This window comes from Nelumbo lutea, chromosome 5, assembly GCF_056320005.1.
Source record: "Nelumbo lutea isolate HS-2025 chromosome 5, American lotus-T2T, whole genome shotgun sequence".
NCBI lineage: Eukaryota > Viridiplantae > Streptophyta > Magnoliopsida > Proteales > Nelumbonaceae > Nelumbo > Nelumbo lutea.
The window spans coordinates 71,825,524-71,835,639 of record NC_142688.1 but is presented as its reverse complement, the minus strand read 5'-3'; the positions used below and the strand labels follow the sequence as shown (position 1 = coordinate 71,835,639).

General features: G+C 37.6%; 1 long non-coding RNA gene and 1 other non-coding gene across 2 annotated transcripts; both read right to left on the bottom strand.

Moving 5' to 3' along the window:
- Nucleotides 1-427: 427 nt before the first annotated feature.
- Nucleotides 428-7,034, bottom strand: LOC148852869 (uncharacterized). The gene is made up of 3 exons (XR_016099508.1): nucleotides 6,755-7,034; nucleotides 2,161-2,275; nucleotides 428-768 (listed from the first exon to the last, which is right to left on the bottom strand). It is a non-coding gene; the product is annotated as an uncharacterized LOC148852869 (long non-coding RNA).
- TRNAQ-CUG (transfer RNA glutamine (anticodon CUG)) lies at nucleotides 6,991-7,062 on the bottom strand. The gene has a single exon. It is a non-coding gene; the product is annotated as a tRNA-Gln (tRNA).
- Nucleotides 7,063-10,116: the final 3,054 nt, after the last annotated feature.

Genomic DNA, 10,116 nt, shown 5'->3' with positions numbered 1-10,116 from the left:
GGTCTTCTTAATCAAAATTTTATGGCTATCAATGATCGTAATGGAGGACGAGAGAAAATACCTGGAATCACTCACAAGGTGCCTAGAATCACTCACCATAGCTAGCATAAGCAGAAGAAAATATGATTCATTGCCTTTTGTCATATTCTATTTTAATTCAAAGAAGACTCAATAACTCTAATCCTATTTATGCAATGATTCTGAAATTTTAAACATAAACAAACTATAACTAGACAATCAAACCCTATTATTAGACCCTACAGAATTATTATAAAATGGCAAAAATACCCTTGGTGCTCAATTCAGTCCAAATCCCAAGTACCATCACTATGCCATATCAGGACCTATTGTAAGGCCTTTCAAGGTTGCTGATCAATCCCTATCAGAATTATATCCTGATTAACATTTAGAGATTCATAAATAGATGAGATATTAACACCTAGATGGCCAATAGTTTGCTCCTCGGGGGAAAGATTATCATCGTAACTCTCAAAGTTCACAAAACTGAACTTACCTAATTTAAAACCCAACCAGGATTATAAGAAACATTTTGTAAACAACTCTTATTTCGAACAAACAAAACATAAGACCAGGCATAAGACATCCAAGACAGCAAACTATTTAGAATTACTCTACCATTACCAGCAATTTGCAATAGGGTATCCAGGACAGGCAGGAAATCAAGGCACTGATCCTCCCTGAACATCAATGACCAAAGACTGATCCTCCCTGAACATCAATGACCAAGGACTGGCATACAGCATTGACCTGGCAAACGGACAATACACAAACAAATGTAAGACAGATTCATCTATTTGCTCTTAAATCTCCTTCTGGGTTCCATTCCTTCCATTTAATCTCACATAGATTTTTAACTGAAAATTTACCATTTCTTTCAGGAGGTTGGGCATCTCAAATCGCCTGTGTTAGGCAGAAACCTAACAGCTAATCTTAAGTCTAAGAAATAAAAACATTATCATCTAACCCTTGTCCCAACCATTCGGGGTCATCTACATGAGTCCTGCTTTGACATTCTGCTTCTTCACTGTTCAGTGGCTCAATGCTATATATTCATCAAAGTCAAAGAAATAAAACATTTTTTGGAAAAAAAAAATCATTTCATTAAAATGATGGTGAAGAACCAGGCCAACCCAACCAAACAAAAGAAAATGGAGTGGGTTAAGGTTAGGGTTGGTGTTCTTCACTGTTCAGTGGCTCAATGCTATATATTCATCAAAGTCAAAGAAATAAAACATTTTTTTGAAAAAAAAAATCATTTCATTAAATGATAGTGAAGAACCAGGCCAACCCAACCAAACAAAAGAAAATGGAGTGGGTTAAGGTTAGGTTGGTGTTTCAACAAACTTAGGTTGGGTTAGGGTTGATCTCAACCCAAGCTAACCTGGCTCAACTTGCACCCCTATTACCTTAGGGACAAGAACAAATACTTCTTTAAGGTTATCAGTTAGAAGAAAAATATGAAAAATACTCGTGATTCTTCACAAGTGTCTGTAATGCAGGAATTACTGTTTGCTTCAATCTTCTTCCAATTGATCATTCCTAGATCAGAAAGAAAATTTCATGCATGAGAACTGGAGAAGACGAGTTTCAGATTTGCTTTATCACTGGTTTAAACTTCACGATAAAATCCTCCAATCATGAAGCTCCATAGAACAGTGACTCAAGTACCCAATAAGAAGAACAGCCAAAGGGACCAAAAAGGATAAAGACAAAAAAAAAATGCAGAGGACACAAGTTGAAGAAAGACAAAGATCAAAAAGAAAACCATCAAGCAGAAAACAGAAAATCATAACACTGCAAGTCTGTGATGATGGTCATAGTAGACCATTTTATTAAATAATGCACACTTTCCTGCATTACCTCACACTTATGCAGCAGCATTGGTGGCTGACACTTTTTGTCAAAGAGGTGGTTAAACATCATGGTATCCCTTTTACTACTGTCTCTAATAGGTATTTGGAGCGACCTCTCTTGTCTTCAGGGCACTCGTTTGGCTCAATTCACTAGTTACCACCCCCAATCTGATGGATAGACGAAGGTGGTAAACTGTTATCTTGAAACTTATCTTAGGTGTTTCACTGGAGATTACCCCAATAAGTGGACAAAATGGTTGCCATGGGCAGAGTTAAGGTATTATACCACCTTCCAAATAGCTGAATGAATGACACCTTTCCGAGCTCTACATGGAAGAGAACCCCCTTCTATACTGCCATAGGAGAATGGATCTACAGTGGTGGCTTCAGTACAACAGCACCTGTTTCAGTGAGACCAAGTCATACAAAACCTCAAGGCTAATCTCTTGTGTGCACGGCAAATAATGAAAGCCAACCATGACAAGAAGCACAGGAAAAAGTCACTTGAAGAAGTAGATGACATACTTTACTTGCATCTGTAGCAATTATTGCCAAGCATCAGTAGTAGCAAAGAGAGAATGGCAAAAACTGGTCCCCAGATATTTTGCACCTTTTCAAGTGCTAGAGAAGATTGAACAGGTTGCATAAGATGCATCAAGAATTACATGGTTAGCAGCCCAACTCTGCCAAGTTTCTTTAATGAGTGAACTTCAAATTGAGCCTCTAAAAATTATCGATTTCCAATGGATTAAGGGGGATAGCATGTCATCAAGGAAGCTCGGGTTATATGGTCCAACTTACCCACGGGAGATGCCACATGAGAATCATGTGAGCACCTTCAAAGGGAGTTCCCTCACATCAACCTGAAGGACAAGGTTGAACTCCAAGATGGGAGAACTGTTAAGCCCAGTCCTGTGGCCCAGGCCCAAACTAACCCACCAGGCATGAGATATTGACAAGTATACAGGAGGATGCCGCATCAGCTGGCCTGATACTAAGACTTCCATATTGTACAAGTCTATAAAAGGCTAACTGAATTTGAGGTTGGGCACCTCAAATCGCTTATGTCATGCAGGAACCTACCAGCTAATCTCAAGTTTAAGAAGGGTTTGAATTTCTTCCTCACACCCATCTCACAGGTCACAACCCTTGCAGCCACACATCAGGAACACTGTGCTTGTATGTTTTTATTCATGGGGAGATGTTCCCAATGCACAGCTGCAAATGCTGTGAGGTGGGTGTAAGGACCAATTCTGTGAGGAGTAACGTCTAAGAAATAAAAGCATTATCATCTAAGTCTTGTCCCAGCTACATGAATCCTATTTTGCCATTCTGCTTGTTCACTGTTCAGTGGCTCAGTGCCATATCCATCGAAATCAAAGAAATAAAAACAGTGTTTTGAAAGAAAAAAAAAAGAACATTTCATTAAAATGAAGTGAAGAAACCAGGCCAACCCAACCTAACCCCCTCCCCCCCCCAAAAAAATAAATAAAAAATAAAAATAATAAATAAAAGAAAAATGAGTGGGTTCGTATTAAGGTTGGTGTTTCAACAAACTTAGGTCTGGTTAAGGTTGACCTCAACGCAACCTAATCCGGCTCAACTTGCACCCCTATTACTCAGGGGTGAGGACAAATAGTTCTTTAGCGGTATCAATTAGAAGAAAAAAATATGAAGAATACTCAAGATTCTTCAAAAGTGTGTCTATAATGCAGGAGTTACTGTCTGCTTCAATTTTTTCCAACTGCTCACTCCTAGATCTGAAAGAAAATTTCTTACATGAGAACTAAGAAGACAAGTTTCAGATTTGCTTTATCACTGGTTTAAACTTCACAAAAAATCCTCCAATCATGAAGCTCCATAGAACAGTGAATCAAGTATCCAATAAGTACAGCCAAAGGAGCCAAAAGGACAAAGACAAAAAAAAGTAAAGGACACAAGTTGAAGAAAGTAACACTGCAACAAAAAAGAAAATGCATCAGCACATAAGTTGAAGAAAGAAAAAAGAAAATACTAAATAGATAATCATAATCCTCATACACACAAACACATGGCAAGTGATTTTAGCTAGATGAAGCACCTTTTGTTTTCTATTTATATCTAGAGAAAGCATTGTTTGCACTTTGTTGCATGTTGAGGGTTCTCCCTTAGAATGAAAAGTAATAAAACAGCCAGCAGAAAAAAGAAAACAAACCAGATGATCAAGCTTGATTAAAAATGCCTAATTTCCAGGATTATGCCAGGCCAACCATTTTTAAGACAGCTGCAACATATTGCCTCCTTCCCAGACACATCATACACTAACATACCTACTATCTAATTATACTAAAAAGGTTAAAACAGCATTATAGTTTTTACTAATATCTTATATTTTTTAAAATAAAGAAGACAATAGATATATTTTATATTAAGAAGCTGAGAAAATACGAAAGAAATATAAAAAGAAAAAGCTACTTGAAAAATCAATAAATTTTGTATTTTATATTTTACATTCTTTGTCCCATCAACATTCCCATCTTCTGCTTCATTCCAAGCCTCTCACTCCTTCCCCCACAATAACTTCCTTCAGACTCCCCCTTCCTTCTCTCAAACTCAGAAATGATTTCATTAAATTTAATTAAGGCAGTACAACCAGAAGTTATGAAGGATACAAAAGGACACCGAATGTTCAAACCCCCAAATATTACAGATGGGCTCAAAACATAGACCATCTTTGTAACCCTTGTTTAGCTAAACTATCTAACAAACTGTTGGTATATATTCTAACCCAATTAATTCAAATCAACATATCCCTGGAGGGCCTGTTGAACCTCCTAAGGCCATTCCTTAGGTGCCAAGAAACTCTTTCCCCTTTCCTTAACCAGTCCACAACTGTTTTGGAATCACCTTCAATAATTAACCTTTCCAGGCTCATTTCCTTAACATTCTTAAGCCCAAATACAGCAGCTAAGAATTCTGTTGATGTCACATCACTTTGCCCAGCTGGACCCGAGAGGACGGCACATATGTTGCCTTCCTCGTCCCTGATAGCTCCTCCAATTGCAGTGGGGCCTGGATCACCCACACTGCTCCCATCTATTTAGCTAAGCTAGTTGAGAGAAGCTATTCAAAGAAGCTCAAGCAGGCAGTCCTTTAAATGACTGATGGGTAGCTGATTTGGGACCACCTAAGAAAGCCAAAAGCCACTGTGCTTCAACCCTCCCAAACAGGCACTACCACCAGATGCCGGCTTCTGTATAATCTTGGGTGGGATCCTTTCTTCCCCCTTTTTCCCGTTCATTTAATGAAATTACTAGCATCATTCAAAAGAATCTCAACTCTCAGATTAAAGTAGATAAATTACCTTTTAGACATAAAATATAACAAAAATTAAAAAAATATATACTATGAGAAATTACTAAATATAACTACATGGAAATGCTGTAATATCGTAATATACATTAAACTTATATTAGATACATGATCAATTTGGGTCTTAATTGTCTTGGAACAGCCAGAACCAGGTCCTGGCCAAATTATAATCAGGACATAAAAATAAGAACCAGACTGACATGTCTTTAAGTTGGGTAAAACTGATCCATTGACAGCTCTAGTACTCCTCAAGTATCCTCCTTCAAGTTAAGTCAATCATCGATGGAAAATATTCATAGTGGTAGCAGGACTAACATGATTTTTCAAAAAATATTTATCATTTTCTTCTCAAAGAAAATCATGGGCAGTATGTGACTCCAGCTCATTGCACTGAAGTAGATACCTGCATGACATGAAGATAACAAGATCTCACACAAGCCATATATAAATGGAAGAGACAACTAATGATTTTTAAAAATAATGTTTACAAGTGATTCAACTCCACCTAAATGGTCCCTTGGGTTTGAAAACAAGGTGACAGTTTTAGAAATAAACTAGATTGTCCAGGGATAAAACAGAAAACATATTTAACTTGGATAAAAAAAAAATGGGATAAGAATAAAATTTAACTCTTTATATATTACAGCTGATGATCTTTAAGCTTATTTATGAGATATTTTCTTGGAAGAACTAAATAAACTACCAAAGTATGTTCTGATGGTTTCTTTTCTCAGTTTTCTGATTGGGAAGTGAAGCTTATCGCAAAAGGAAAGGTTCTTCCTTCTTAGGTTCACCCTTAAGGTACATAAGAAAGTTTTAGTATCTAACTGATGGAGTCTCTGAGTTATTGAAAAGCACTCACTATGTATAATTTTTGTTTCTTTTCAGACTTCATCTTGTCAATAACTATTTCGAGAAATTACATTATACTCAAACAGCTAACTTTTTATCCCTTGAAGTTCCAAGTTCTAAAAGGATATCCAAACCTCAAGTACCCCCACCCCCCCTTCAGACTCTCTATATTAATTTATTTAATAGGCCACCATGATAATAACCTTTAGGCCAACTGGGTCAAAATCAAGTGGGCATGGAGTCAAGGCTTCTAGGTTGAACTTACTGAGCTTCTGCTCCAGATTGGACCAAACCAAAGTAAAGCCCTCCATATCAAATCAATCTGTAACCTATGTCTCCAGTCTCATTTACTTAGCCAATCATCTATACTGACTCGCTCTTCAAGATCCCCAAACATAAAGCACCAAATCAAAGCAAAAAAAAAAAAACGAAAGCGATAGTAGACTGCTCTAATATTGCCAGTGTACCGAACTTGAGGATGGGTAGCCCAATGTTCCTAAAGTTCTTGCACGGTAATCACAAAATCACAATTAACATGTCATTAGAGTATTTTTGGCATAAATACGGACAGTGAACTATCCACGAAATTAGGGTTAGGGCTTCATAAAGATTAAGTACTAAGTACTAACACATATAAACACGCAGGCAGAGGGAGAGAGAAAGAGAGAGTTTCTTACTGAAAAAGATGCATGAGTTCGACTCCTTCGTTTCTCTGTGAGCCTGATCGCCAGACGCTATTTCGAAGGGGTTTAGGATTTTTGGTTTCATACATCGTGTGGGGATATTCCTTTACACTGCGAGGTAGAGTGGTAGAGCATAGCAGTCTACTCTATCACAAGCCGAAGCAGATACAACCCTGGGCCTGGCTCCTCTAAGAAAAAATTTGAAGGGAAACTAAAATAAGAACAAAAAAAGGTTCCACCGAGATTTGAACTCGGGTTACTGGATTCAGAGTCCAATGTCCTAACCACTAGACCATGGAACCTCATAACAAGCGAGGGTTCATGTGTATAAAAGAAAGTAAAACATTTTATCTCTCAGTTTCACTTTTTATTTCAAACATGGTTTTAAAAAACGACCCACAAACAGAATGGTCACCGATTTTTTGATCAACGGTTCGATCGTCCGGTTCGAATAAACGATCCATTTTGATAAAAAATAAAAAAATAGTCAAAAACTATTGAATGGGTTGATGGATCGACGATTTGATCGCCCGGGTCAACAGGTCATTGACTTATTCAATAGTTTTTTGCCAGGGACCAAGTTTCAAGTAAAATAGAACCGATTACCTCGATGGCTCCCATGCCGAATGGACCATCCAAGTCAATAGCAGCTCAAAAACCATGGTTTCGACGCGGCTTCAATTTCACATCATCTACAAAATCAAACAACCAATATACAACAAAAACGCAAGTTAGAATTTGCACCCAAAACATTCACATTCCCATGTTTTACACTAATGCAAATAAAATTGTATTGCAAACAAACAAACCAAGCCTATCTTTTCACTTCCCAATTTCCTCAAATTTATTGTGGTTTTAAAATTTTTAGAAAAAAGATAAATCAATCTATATAATTCTACCCCACTACTCGTTTTTGAATCAAACCTACATGGACAATTCGTTTTCCAAGAGGCCACCTTCTCGGTAGGTGCACTTAGGCCAAGCTTAAAAGTGCTTATTTTAAAAAATAAGTTTTTAAAAACAAGTGTTTATTTGAATAAGCATTTATTTGCATTTTGCACATGCCATTTTCAAGTGTTTATTTAAAAAAATAAGCATCTATTTCATATTGGGTGTTTTGTGGTCTTTTTTCTCCAATAAGCACTTATTTATTTAAAAATAAGCACTTACTCTTTTGTCCTTCATTTTCTTTCAAGTTTTCAAAATATACCCTAATCTTTTCAAACTCATGTGAGTGGTGGGCATTCTCTCTCTCTCTCTCTCTCTCTCTCTCATTGATATGGTGAAAAGACAATGGAGGAGATGTGTCATTGGTTGGATCGTTCAAGGATGAAAAAACAAAAGTTGTGCCACTAGTTAGAGAACAATGGAGAAGAAAACATGAAATGCCCAAAAATCTACGTTTTTTGCATTTGAAGGGCATAACTGGCATTCTAAAAACTAAATGGGGACAATCCTGGGAGAAAAAATTCAAATAAATGCTTATTGTATAAGCACTTAAAAAAAATCTAGAATTTTTGTCTTATCCAATAAAGCACTTATTTGGAGCTTATTTTCTAAATACCATTAAGTGTTTAATGGTGTGGTCCCGACCCAAAATACATACTTATTCAAATAAGTGCTTATTTTTAAGCACACCCAAATTTGGCTTTACTCATGTTATTTTTGTTAAAATTTATTGAAGTAAACGAGGCTCTCTAGTTTTCCAATGTTCTTTTGCCTCACCCACTTTCCCAACTAAGTTTCTAATTTTTTAACCTTTTTTCCAGTATTACCCCTTGGGCCCAATGAGGTTGCAAGGAGAAGAGAAATTCTCAAGCCATAACCGTGGGTATTTTTAATCATTTGGATTTTGAGTATTTATTCTCCACTTGGGAAACTCAACTTTTCCAAGTTGAAGAAGGGTACGCTTACCTTTATCATGGATTCCATATAAATCCAAAAAACAAAGTGGGTATATTGATCAATGAGGACTAAAATCCCATTAACCAGCTTTCCCTACTTTCAAATTCTGAAAAAATAAATAGAGCTTAAGGGTTAAATTCCTACAATACCCCTCAGCCTTGTGAAATTGACTAACTATGCACCTAACTTTTGCAAAACGACTTAAAGTACTCTAAGTTTTTTGACACTAGGAAAATAACCCCATTTATTAGCACTATATTGCAATTCGTTCACATGTGATGTGATAGCACATGACTATTAAAATATTTCTAAAAGCCTAGTTTTGCCCTTTGTGGTTTAAAATGCCCTTCAACATTTTTGCCCCATTAAGTCTGGACTATACTTAACAGGTTTGGACTAATTTGTAGACCAACAAAACACATTTGTCTCCACATCTATCCACACAGCAATCAAAGTTCATATGCCAACTAAACTAACCAAGTAAATGTGATTGGGGTGCATTCAAGCCTAGGAGGAAAGTAGGAAACCTACATTTGCTATGGGAGGTATTTACGTAATGCCTAACCAAGCCTCCATTGCACATGCAGTTTGATGGAAGAATGCAATTTCCCAACATTTGTTCAATGAAATGCCTAGCATACCCCCCTGCCAACCTATGCATGTGCCCTCTGATCGACCTCGCCCACCCTACTCACCCACCCAGCATGCATGTGCCCTATCCCCACACCCAACCTTCCAACCTACCACCCACCACCCCCAACCCCGCCCAACTTGCCACAACACACCCCAACTACTATGCATACCCAACCCGTTTGATGAAATGCCTAAATAAGGTAGGGAATGTGCCTATTTTCTTAATAAAATCCTTAATATTTAATGTTGGAAACTTGGTAGGGATTTTCTAACCCTATTTGACAATGACAAACACAACTAGTATGAAAATCTTATGACCATATGGACTAGGTAAATGCATAATTGTTGGGTGTCACTATAGAAGTGGAAAATATTGAATGCAAGCTTCCTACATGCTCATATAGGATAAGTGAAACTTCATCTATAATTTCATGCCAACATGAGCTAAAATTGATACTCTATTCGGTTTCTAATAGTATGATGAGTGATGTTCGGGTCATGATTGAGCTGGCCTTAGGTGACACGTGGTTGCTCTGTCATTGCCCGGTCACCTCGACCACGTTAACACGGCCCGGCCAGCTCCGCGGAATACACCAACTTTGTGGCCCTAGCCGCACTACACTATTACTGTAGCCCCCCATCTTATCTACTCAGCCACGTCAACTACACGTCATGCGAATAAGCAGGACCAAGGATAGGAGGGATGAAGACAACTTCACTGGGGAATAGGACTCTATCCCAGAGACCTCGGCAGTTAACCTCATCCCGACAACCTCGGAAGCCCAATCCAACTAGGACATGAATCTTTGTCTATAAAA